Source organism: Mirounga angustirostris, unplaced genomic scaffold (genome assembly GCF_029215605.1).
Source record: "Mirounga angustirostris isolate CCGP_5_RB_7025 unplaced genomic scaffold, mMirAng1.0.hap1 SCAF_16, whole genome shotgun sequence".
NCBI classification, from domain to species: Eukaryota; Metazoa; Chordata; class Mammalia; order Carnivora; family Phocidae; genus Mirounga; species Mirounga angustirostris.
Genome location: NW_026991724.1, coordinates 43,275,400 through 43,288,484, shown reverse-complemented (window position 1 = coordinate 43,288,484; position 13,085 = coordinate 43,275,400).

The window sequence follows — 13,085 nt, the reverse complement described above, 5'->3', positions numbered from 1 at the left end:
TGGTGCCAGAGGAGGCTGAGTGTGGAGCTGGGCCCTCCATCCCCACTGGACTATTCCTCCCCACAGTGTTAGTGGAGACCACTTGGGGAGCCCGAACATCCACCCCCACCCAGTGGTGATGAGGCGTCATTCTCCTCACTAGAGTGGTGTAAGAGGAGGTCTAGGGGAGGGTCAGGACTTTCACCGTCACTCAGTGGTCATAAGCCCACCTCCTACTGTGGAATCTACACGGAAGTGATGTGGAGAACAGTAATGAAGTACCCCTCCCTCTCCCGGCCAGGGTGGTATTAGTGGATGCATAATGGGGAACCTGATCTTCTATCCCTGCCTAGCAATAATAAGAAAACTTCACACACACACACACACACACACACACACACACACACATCAGGTGTCAGGAAAGGCTGAGTGGAGAATCTGAACTTCTACCCCACTTGGCAATAATGAGGCAGTGCCCCCATTCATTTCACTGGAGCATTGTCAGGGGAGGCTTGCTAAAGGACAGATTTAAATAAGATCCAGTCCCATAAATAATACCCCAAATGCCTAGGTTTCAATTGTAAATCACTTGGCATACTAAGAACCAGGAAGTTCTCAAACTGAATGTGAGAAGATAATCAACAGACACAAACACAAAGATGACACAGATGTTGGAATTATCTGACAAAGATTTTAAAGCTTCGGGCACAAAGGCTCAGGACAAGGCCATGCTATCCAGACCTGTGGCCTGCTCATAAAATGCTTCAGTGAGCAATTACAAACATGCTTGAAACAAATGAAAAAAATAGAGCATGTCAGTAAAGAAAGAAGCTATAAAGAAGAATCAAAAGGAAATTCTAGAACTAAAAAAAATACAGTAACAAAAACCTTAATGAATGGGCTCAACAGTAGAATGGGGATTATAGAAATAACGATCAGTGAAATGAAACATAGAACAATAGAATTTAACCAATTTGAACAGCAGAGAGAAAATAAACTGAAAAAATAAATGAACAGAGCCTCAGGGGCATGTGTGGCTAGTATGACAAAAGATCTAACATTAAAGTCATTGGCGTCTCAGAAGGAGAGGAGAAAGATGGTGAGGCAGGGGCTTAGAAAACATTTGAAGAAATAATGTCCCTAATTTGACAAAACAAACAAACAAAACCCATACATCAGATTCAAGAAGCTAAGTGAATCCCAAACAAGATAAACCCAAAGAAATCCATGGCAAGACACATAATAGTCAAACTTCTAAAAACTAAAGACAAAGAAAAAATCTTGAAAGCAAACACAGAGAAATGACTCATTACCTATAGGGAGAAAACCCATTCAAATGACAGTAGATTTCATATCAAAAACCATGGAGGACTAAGGAACTGAAACAACATTTCTCAGATACTGAAAGAAAAGAACTATCAACCTGGAAACTTATATCTAGTGAAAATATCCTTCAGGAATGAAGAGGAAATCAAGACATCCTCAGATGAAGGAAAGCTAAAGGAATTTTTAACCAACAGAGACCCAAAAAGGATGGCTAAAGGGAATTCCCTAAACAGAAAGAAAATGATTTTTAAAAAAGAAGAAATCTTGGAACATCAAAAAGGAAGAAAGAACATGGAAAGAGCAAACCTGTGGGTAAATAAAACAGACTTTCCTTCTCTTCTTGAGTTTTCTAAATTATGCTTGGCAATCACAGTAAAAACCATAACACTGTGTAATGCTGTTCTTAGTGTATGTAGAAGAAGTATTTAAGACAATTATAAATAGGAGAGGGTAAAGGGATGTGGAGGGAGGTGAGGTTTCTATACTTGAACTGGTAAAATATTGAAGCCAGTAGATTTTGGTAAGTTCTATATAATGTAATACTTAGATCAATCACTAAAAAAGCTATACAAAGTGATATACTCAAAAACACTATAGGTAAGTCAAAATGGAATTTTAAAATTGTTCAAGAGAGGGACACCCGGGTGGCTCAGTCAGTTGAGCGTCTGCCTTTGGCTCAGGTCATGATCCCAGAGTTCTGGGACTGAGTCCCGCATCAGGCTCCCTGCTCAGTGGGGAGCCTGCTTCTTCCTCTCCCTCTCTGCCTGCTGATCCCCCTGTTTGCTCTCTTGTGCTCTCTCTATTAATTATATAAAATCTTAAAAAATAAAAATAAAATAGTTCAAGAGACCCACAGGAAGGGAGGAAAAAACCAGAAATTAAAAACAGAGAGAACAAAGAAAAAACAACAAAATGACAAGTTTAAGCCTTACCATGTAAGTATTACACTAAATGTAAGTAGTGTAAATACACAAATGAAAAAACAGATTGACAGAGTGAATAAAAAACATGACCCAACTATATGCTGTCCATAAGAAAATAACTTCAAATATAATCAGATAGGTAAGTTGAAAATAAAATAATGTAAAAGGATATACTATACCAACATTAATCAAAACAAATTTGATTTCTTCCAAAAAATTAAAAATAGAAGTACCATATGTCTGAGCAGTTCCACTTCTGGGTGTTTATCTGAAGGAAGTTAACTCAAAAACCATGCCAGTTCCTCAAAATATTAAAAATAGAACTAACATACGGTCAGGAATTTCACTTCTGGGTATTTACCAAAACAAAGTGAAAACACTAATTCAAAAACTATGGCACCTCCAAGTTCACTGCAGCATTATTTACAATAGCCAAGACATAGAAGCAACCTAAGTGTGCATCAATGGATGAATGGATAAGGAAAATGTGGTGTGCATATACAATGAAATATTATTCAGCCATAAGAAAGAAGGAAATCTTGCCATTTGTGACAACATGGATGGACCTTAAGGGCATTATGCTAAGTGAAATAAGCCAAACAGAAAAACACTGTCTGACCTCACTTATTATGTGGAATCTAAAAAACAAACAAAATGAACTCATAGATACAAAGAACAGATTGGTTCAGAGACAGAGGTTGGGAGGTGGTAAAATAATCTATGGGTCAAAGAGAAAAATCTCAAGGGAAATGTAAAAAAAAATACATTGAACTGAAAGAAAATGAAAATAGAACTTACCAAATTTTGTGGGACACAGCTAAGTACAGGACGGAAATTTATAGCATTGAATGCTTACATTAAAAGAAAAAAGCTTTAGGGGCACCTGGTTAAGTAGGCTCAGTAGGTTAAGCATCTGACTCTTGATTTCAGCTCAGGTCATGATCTCAGGGTCATGGTATCGAGCCCACGTCAAGCTCCACACTCAGCGGGGAGTCTGCTTGAGATTCTCTCTCTCCCTCTCCCTTTGCCCCTCCTCCAGCTCGCACTCTCTCTACCTCTCTAAAATAAATAAATCTTTGAAAAAAAGGAAGAAAAGCCTCAAATGAACAATATAAGTTTCCATCTCTAGAAGCTAGAAAATAAGAGAAAAATAAACCCAAACAAGCATAAGGAAGGAAATAATAAATACAAAGGCAGAAATCAGTGAAACTGAAAACAGAGAAATAATAGAGATAATTAAATATCTAGTTCATGAAAAGACCAATAAAACTGACAAACCTCTAGCAAGGCTGACAAAAGAGAGAAGACAAATTGCTAACATCAAGAATGAAATGGTATATTGCTACAGGTCCCGCAGACATCAAAAAGGTAGTGAGGGAATACTATGAACAACTCTTGCACATAAATTTAGATTAAATGGATCAATTCCTCAAAAACTACAAACTACCACAACTCACCAAATGTCAATTAGGTAATTTGGGGTTTTTAAAAGATTTTATTTATTTATTTGAGAGAGAGATTGAGAGAGAAAGGGCACAAGCAGGGCACAGGGAGAGGAACAAGCAGATTCCTGGCTGAGCAGGGAGCCGTCAGGTAATTTGAATAGCCCTATAACTACTGAGATAATTTAAAAAATGAGAAAAAAATCTCCAGGCACATATGGCTTTACTGGAGAATTCAAGCCAATGTTTGAAGAAGTAACACCAATGCAACATAATCTCTTCCAGAAAATAGTGGAGGGAACACTTCTCAACTCATTCTTTGAAGCCAGGATTACCCTAAAACAAACAAACAAAAAAGAGAAAACAGTATAAAGGAAAACTACAGACCAATATTCCTCATGAATATGGGGGCAAAATTTTACCAAAATATTAGCAGATAGGATTCAGCAATATATAAAAAGAATTATACACTATGACCAAGTAGCTATTATTCCAGGGATGCAAGGCTGATTCAATATCTGCAAATCAAACAATGTAATCATACTAATGGGATAAAGAATAAAAATCAGATGATCATATAAATTGTTGTAGAAAAAAACATTTGACAAAATTCAACACCCATTTGTGACAAAAACTCTCTGAAAACCAGGAATAGAGAGGAAATTCCTCAACTTGACAATCTATAACTAACCTAAAAAAACCCGAAGCTAATATATCAATACTGAAAGACTGAATACTTTCCCCTCTCAGACTGGGAACAAGGCAAGGATGCCCACTGTCACCACTCTACTCAGTGTAGTACTGGAAGTTCAGCAAGGTTGCAGAATACAGGATCAATACAAATATTAGTCACTTTTTTTATACTGACAATGAACATGTGGAAACTGAAATGTAAAATACAATTCCACCTATAATGGCTTTTTAAAAAATAATTAGATGTAATAAATATAACAAAACATATACAAGAAAATGACAAAACAGTGCTAAAAAAATAAAAGAAGACCTAAATAAATACCACATTCATGAACTGGAAGACTAAATACAATAAAGATGTCAATTCTCCCCAAGTTGACAAGCAAATTACATGCAACTACTTTCAAGATCCCAGCAAAAGTTTGTGTAGCTATAGACAAGATTATTTTAAAGTCTATATAGAAAGACAGAGAACTAGAATAGAACATTTCTTTTTTTAAGTTTATTTATTTATTTATTTTTTTGTTTGTTTGTTTATTTATTTATTTATTTATTTATTTATTTATTTATTTATTTATTTATTTATTTTAGAGAAAGAGCATGTGCGTAAGCAAGGGGAGAGGCAGAGGGAGAGGGAGAGAATCTTCAAGCAGACTCCCTGCTGAGCATGGAGCCTGATGGGGGGGCTTGATCCCATGACTTGAGCTGAAATCTAGGGTCGGTCACTCAACTGACTGAGCCACCCAAGTGCCCCTAGATAGAACATTTCTGAAGAAGAATAAAGGGGTGGTCACTCTACTTGATTTCAAAGCTTATTATAAAGTAATATACAGTAATCAAAACTGTCTGTTATTGGTGGGGGGAATAAATACATAGATCAACTGAATGGACTAAAGAACCCAGAAATGACCCCAAATAAATGTGGCCAACTAATTTTTTATAAAGAAGCAAAAGCAATCCAATGGAAGAAATATAAGTCTTTTCAACAAATGGTGCTGGAGCAATTGGCTATATCCACAAGCAAAACATGAACCTCAACCCAAACCTCACACTTCATACAAAAATGATCCCCACACTCAAAGTGGGGATCATAGATTTGTATGCAAAACATTAAAGTATAAAACTTTTAGAAGGTAACATGGGGGAAAATCTTTGGGACATAGGGCCTGATGAAGCATTCTTAGACATGAGACCAAAAGCATAACTCCTAAAAATCTATAAATTGAAATTCATCAAAATTAAAAATTCGTGGGTTTTGTTTTGTCTTGCTCTGTGAAAGGCCTTGTTAAGACAATGAAAAGACCAACTACAAACTGGAAGAGAATATTTGCATATCTAGAATGCATATATATAAAGAACTCTCAAAACTCAACATTAAAAAAATAAAACTAGATGATGGTGTTAAGCCTAAAAATAAACCGGTAAGGTATTTTACCAGCAAAAATCCATGCTCAGGAACAAGAATTGCAATGTGGGACAAACAAGCTATGGTAAAAGGCATAGTCCAACAAACAAAGGAGAGGAACGCTATTTTATGGACAAGGAAGAAGTTAAAAGAGGTTGTTTGGAATGCAAGTCTGTTGGAGAAAAACACAAGTCAGGGTGATAACAGTTTCTCATTGGCTGAGTTGCAGGGGTAGTTGATTTCTTGTAGGAAATGTACATCTTTTTTTCCCGTTGAGGCCTGTAAATTGAGGATACTTACCTGTTGAGAATTCTTTTGGGGTCTATAGTTAACCATTCTTCCTGTAATTGACATTGAGTGAAATGGCTCCCCCTTTTAGCTTACCCTTCTAGCCTCCCTGCTCCATTTTAGTGAGGTTTTTCTTCATTAATTTTCACAATGGGAAAAAGACATGAGGAGACATTTCCCTGAAGATGACATATATGGATGGAAAATAATTATATAAAAAGATGTTCACACTGGGTGTTGTATGCAACTGATGAATCACTGAACTCTACCCCTGAAACTAATAATAAAAAATAAATAAAATAATAAAAAGATGTTCAGCAATCACTAGCCTTTAGAGAAATGCAAATTAAGATCACAAAGAGGTAATACTACCACCACACCTATTATTGTTAGACAGCTAAAATTAAAAACAGTGGCAATATCAAATGCTGGAAAGGATGTGCAGTAACTGAATCTTTTTTTTTTTTTTTTTAAGATTTATTTATTTATTTGAGAGAGCGAGAATGAGAGTACATGAGAGGGGGGAGGGTCAGAGGGAGAAGCAGGCTCCTCGCTGAGCAGGGAGCCCGACGCGGGACTTGATCCTGGGACTCCAGGATCATGACCTGAGCCGAAGGCAGTCGCTTAACCAACTGAGCCACCCAGGCGCCCAGTAACTGAATCTTTTATATATTGCTGGTAGGAACGTAAAATTCTCTACCCACTTTGGAAAACAATCTCAAAACAGTTCCTCAGAAGGTTAAATGTAGAATTACCATATAACTCTGCACTTCCATTCCTAGGTATATACCTAAGGGAAAAACATAACCACCCAGAAATTTGAACACAAATTTGCATAATAACATTAGTCATAAAAGCCAAAAAGTAGGAACAGCCCAGGTGTCCTTCAAGTGATGAATGGATAAAGAAAATACGGTATATCCATACAATAAAATATTTGGCAATAAAAAGAAATAAAGTACTGATAGATGCTACCACACAGCTGAACATAGAAACATTAAGTTAAAAAGGATGATCACAAAAGACCACATATTGTATGATTCCATTTATATGAAATGTCTAGAAAAAGAAAATCTATAGAGATGCAAAGTAGATTTAATGGTTGCCTAGAGCTGGGTGGGGGTGCTGAGAGGAAATGGGAGCTGACTGCTAATGGGCATGGGTTTACTTTGGGGGTGATGAAATGTTCTAAAATTGATTGTGGTTGAGAGTGCCTGGCCCGCTCAGTCAGTAGAACATGAAACTTGATCTCCAGGTCATGAGTTTGAGCCCCAGGTGTGGCATGGAGTTTATTTAAAATAAAACATTTTAAAATGATTGTGGTGATGGTTGCACAACTCTGTGAATATAAACCACTGTGAACATAAAACCACTGAAGTGTACACTTTAAGTAAGTGGATTGTATGGGCAATTAGAAAATGGGCAAAAGTCATGAAGAGACATTTCACCGAAGGGGATACACGGATGGCTAGTAAGTACCTAAAGAGATGTTCAACATCACTGGCCATCAGTGAAATGCAAACCAAGACCATGATAAGATATTACTACATAACTATTAGAACAGCCAAAATAAAAACTAATGACAATACCACATGTCGGTGACAGATACAGTGAAACTGGATCATTCATACGTTGCTGGTAAGAACATAAAATGGTACAGCCACTTGGGAACATTGTTTGTGAGTTTCTTAAAAAACAAAACAAAAAAATACACCTACCATATGACTCATCAATTGCATTCCTAGGCGTTTATCCCCCCAAAATGAAAACTTACGTCCACACACAAACCTTTACACAATTGTTCACAGCAGCTTTATTTGTAATAGCCAAAAACTGGCAGCAACCAGCATGTCCCTTAGTAGGTGAACAGTTAAATTGTGATCCATCCATACCATGGAGTAGCAAGAACAGGACACAATATTGATAATGATTCTGAAGGGCATTATACTGAGTAAGAAAAAAAAAGTCAAGCTCAAATGGTCACGTAACATATGATTCCTTTTATGTAACATTCCTGAAATGACAAAATGATAGAGATGGAAAACAGATTGCTGGTTGCCAGGGGCAAAGGGAAATGGGCTTGACTATAAGGGAGAGCCTTGTGGTAAGGGACTAATTTTGGATCTTGCTGGTAGTGATAGCCACATACATCTAGACATGTGATCAAAGGACTTGGAACTGTACACACACTGTACTAATGCCACACTCCTGGTTTTGATACTGTACCATCTTTGCGTAGGATATGGGCACACTAGACACTCTATTCTGTCTGTGCAACTTCCTGTGGATCTATAATTATTTCAAAATAAAAAGTTCTATTTTTGCAGCTTCCTGTGATTCTATAACTATTTCAAAATCAAAAGTTAAAATCCCCAGCAATCCCAGTGGGGACTCTAGCTGGGGGACAGGGTCCCAAAGGTCTCTGACAAGAGACCCACTGGGGACTTAAATCCCTGATCATCACCTAGGAGTGCCTGAGGCCTCTGCTGGCATAACTCCAGGCATTGCTTACAGTCTTCTAACAAGAGGAAACTGGGCAATAGGCTCATGGACGTGCTTCGACTTCTGGAGGCCAAGGGCTTATGGAGGAGGCCAGGGTGGAAGCAGGACTCTGTGACTTTGGTGCCTTTACTCGTCCTTCCATCTTTTCCTCCAAAGAGGTAGATGGTCTCCATTTTGGGTGACCAAGTGTTCTAAATACTTTCTGCAATCGATGATTCCTTCCTGTTGATGATTCTTCCACTGGCGCCTATAATCGACAATTCTTCCTCTAATTGACATTGGGTGGTACGCCTCCTCTTCTGTGGTGGTGACCACTATTTTGGGTGACATCCCACCCCCCCAACCGGGGAGGCAGTGGAACCAGGCAACTAGGTGCCCCCTGTGAGTCATGTGACCCCTCAGAGCCTCCTCCCCAGGACTATAAAATGAGAAGAGTAATAGCACCTTCCTCACAGGGTTAGTGCAGCTACACATGTGATGCGCTCAGCTGTGGGCACAGCTTATGACAAGCATGTGATAAACAGAACTGGGTTCAAATCCCAGCCCTGCCAATTGTCAGTGGTGACATCCTTCAGTTTCCCTTCTAAGGGAGATGATGGGATCGGATATTGGCAGGACTGACCTGGTGAGTGTGGCATGAGAAATCATGAGTGCAGCAAGCACTTTGCACAGTGGCTGTCATAGAATGAGTGCTCTGTCACAATGAGCTGTTAGTATTATGGACACTGTCACTTGCTCTGCTTGACCAACAGTCCTTGGTGACGTTGAGTCACACACCTCTGGCTGCTCAGCTCTAGCCTGGGCTTGACAGAGAGACCCTATTGTTTCCCTCCCATTATCCAGGGAAGATATTCTGGGCAGACCAGACTCTGGGATGGGGGTGGGGAGTGTCTTCTGTTTGGCTGCTGCCCTGCCTGTGAGGCCCTTGAGGCCCGTGAAGCCCGTGAGGCCCGTGAGGCCCGTGAGGCTCGTGAGGCTGAGGTTGTCTCCTCCTGTCCAGAGAGCAGGCTGGAGTTAGAAGCCAGGAGGGTGGGGAAGAGAGAGGCTTGGCTACTCCTGAGCGGTGTTATGCGTCCCCAATCCTGGCCCAGGGGAGGAGGCTTGGGAGTAGCCCGCCCTGGCCTAGAGCCCTTTCATCGATGAGGATATCAGAGCTGCCTACTGCAGGCACTGTCCTCAGAACAGGATTGGGTGCCACCAGGGATGGCTTGTCTCAGCCAGAGGGGACCTGGGAGGTTGGCAGGAGAAGAGGGAAAGGAGATCCATGTTGTCATGACCCTGGCCTGGTGCCTGGGCGTCCTCCTTCCTACATAGGGTGGGCTGTCCCTGGCAACACAAGACCTGCTCTGCTCTACGCGAGCCCAGCCAGACGTCATCTCCTGCATCTGTCCCTGTCTCTCTGAGCCACCATGCCATGGGTTCTGACTCTTCCTCAGCTTGTCATTTCCCAAGGGAGGGGTGCCAGCAGCCTGTTCCTGTTGACGGGGCCCGAGTAGAGCACACTCGTGTTCTTCATAAACTTGTTCCTTCCACCATCTTCAACAGCTGAGGAAGTGGCTATCTTGGATTCCTCTCTTTCCCTCCCCTCCTGCTTTAGCAAGCTCCATCAATTCCTCTTATGAAAGAGGTCCTGACCTGTCCACTCTCGTCATCTCCACTTCCTCTCTCTTGGTCTCCTGAGCCCTTTGCCTGCATCTGCTGAGCAGCTGTGCTCATTGTCCCCACAGGTGTCAGCGGGGTCTTAGAAACCTCAGCCCCTCTGAAACATTCCTCTGTGTCTCATCCTCCAACGACAACCCAGTTCACTCTGAGTAAAAGCCTGAGCCCTAACCATGGCCTATAAGGCCTTCTGTGATCAGGCGCCCTTGGGCAACTGCTCTGGTTCACCAGCCCTGTCCAGGCATGCTGGTTTCTTTCTTGTTCCTGAGCATAACAAGTGCATTCCCACCATGGGCCTTTGCACCTGATCTTGGCTTTTCCCTGCATCTACATTTCTCAGAAATGGACAGAATTCCCTCCCTTGCTTCCTTCTGCTCTCTACTCAAATGCTCTCTACTCTTTCTAAAACAGCACATTCTGGCCCAGCACGTTCTGTCCTATCCTGCTTAATTTCCTTCTTAGCACACTCACTATCTGACCAACACTTGTTTATCTGATTATCATCGGTCCGTTCCACAGGATGTCAGCTCTGTGAGGTCAGAGTGTTTTTTCTTGGTCACTGCGGTATCCCTAGAGCCCAGCATAGAACTGGCACGTAGGAGGTGCTCAGTAAATGTGTGTTGATGGAATAGATGAATTCTCTCCCAGGAGAGGGGTGGAGTGTGACATCCTGAATTTTGGTCCTCCTTGTGTGTCATCAACTGAATGCTAGTCCCTCCTATGAGATGGGTCTTTGCATTAGATCACTTCATTTTTCCTGAACTTCAGAGTTTTGCCTATGACTTTCAGGACTTCTGTCCTGTCTGTGAACCTTTATTTCATACATCTCTTTAAATTAATTCACTTGATAGATTTTTTTTTTTTAAGCTTAGCCTCCTCCTAAGCTTTTATTTAAAAAAAAAAAAATCACCAGTTTGGTATGCTGGTGTCCTTTTTCTCTGATACGTGCTAAATGAAACATACGTATTAGCATAAAAGTTGCTGTCCCTTCCTCCTGGGATCAGCTGGCTCATCAGCATGGTGCTCGGGTAGTGCTTTGGGCAGCACAGGGTTACTTCAGTCCCTCATTATTGACACTGCTGTGCTCCTCAGGGCAAAGTCCTTAGGGGCATTCCTCCCAGGCCAGACGTGCTGGAGCCAGGGTCTGTTGTCAGAGGACAGGTGTGTCAGGGCGGGGTCCCTGTGCGTGTGCCAGGGATCCAGTGGAGATGGCTCCCGGAGCTGCTGTGAAGCCCCTACTAGTCTCTGCCCCATCCCCGACCACTCTCCGGCCTTGTTTTCAGCTCCTGGAATTTTGCCAAATATGTTCCCACTTGGGGCCCTCATACACGCTGTCCCCGTGGGACTTTCCTGTCAGTGGGATGCCTCCCCTGACCCCTGAGACCCCAAGACACACCTCCATTCTGCGCTCTAGAAGCCCCCCTTGCACTGGTCTTGGGAGCAGGTATCACAGGTTGCAGTTGGGCATTATGCATGAAGCCATTGATTCAATGTCCTCCTCTCTACAAGACTGAGAGAGCCCCGCGAGGAAAGGGCTCGGGCAGGCCTCGGGGTCTGTCCCCTCCCCGCCGCTCCTAGCCCCACTACCAGCCTCAGCTCTGCCTTGCTCCTGCAAGGGACTTCCCAGTCCAGCCGAGGCGGCCTCATCGCCTTCCCTCCCAACATGGTTTGGTTAGTCCTGCCTCTCAGTCTTGACTGTGGCCTCTGTAGTATCCTCTGCCTTCTTCAAAAACCAACTCTGTTCAGGAGCTGTAACCACACGGCAGCTCTACTCTTAGGGTTCCCTCAGCACCCTCGGGCCCATGAGCTCCCGATGCTTCTCACCAAGATGGCGGAGCGCACAGTGGTGAGATCTGTGGGCTCTGGGCTTAAGTTGGGGCTGTGCAGTTACCAGCTGGGGGACCTCAAGGAAGTGATTTAACCTCTGTGCCTCAGCTTCTCTGGGTTTGCAAATGTCAATGCATCAGAATCACCTGGAGGGGCCCCACCCTAGCGTTTCTGGTTCCTGCAGTCTGGCGTGGGGACTTGAGAATCTTATCTTTTTTCTTTTCCCTTTCTTTCCTTTTCCTTTCTTTTCTTTTTTAAGATTTTATTTATTTGAGAAAGAGCACACACGAGCGAGGTGGAGGGTAGAGGAAGAGGGAGAAGCAGACTCCCCACTGAGCAGGGAGCCTGGTATGGGGCTTGATTCCAGGACCCCGAGATCATGACCTGAGCCAAAGGCAGATGCTTAACCATCTGAGTCACCCGGGCGCCCCGAGAATGTGCCTTTCTAACAAGTTCCCAGGTGATGCAGATGCTGCTGGTGCGGGACCCCACTTTGAGAGCCATGGTCATACTAGTTAGGGAAGGTAAGTGGAGATTAATTAATGTAGATCAGGTAGAACCATGGGGCACATAGCAAGTGCTCAGCAACTCTTAGTTATTAATACCATTTGTACCGGAGAGTCTGGCCCTCTTCAAATTGCCAACAGGGGTTATGGAAAAAAAGAACTGAGTCCACGGCCTGGCCACTCTGTTTCCTAGCTCTGGCATCCTAGGAAAATGACCTAGCTTCTCTGAGCCCCAGTGTTAATCTTCACAGCATTGTCCCGTCCCTTCCCAGGATAGCCTGAGCTTCCTGAAGGGGCTCCATACACAGCTGGTGCCTACTTAATGTTTCTTGAACCAAAAAAGTAAAGCTGGAAAGGCTGGAGCTGCGGAGTATGGCATGAATGTGAGAGATCGCAGTCAAACCAACACAGGCCCACGAAACACCCCGACCTGCAGGGGACAGGAGGGGATGTGAGTGAGTGAAGGGGCCAGACCCAGCCCACAGCTGCCAGCTCAGAGTGGGGGCAGCTTCAGGGCGGTGGCCTTGGGCTCAGG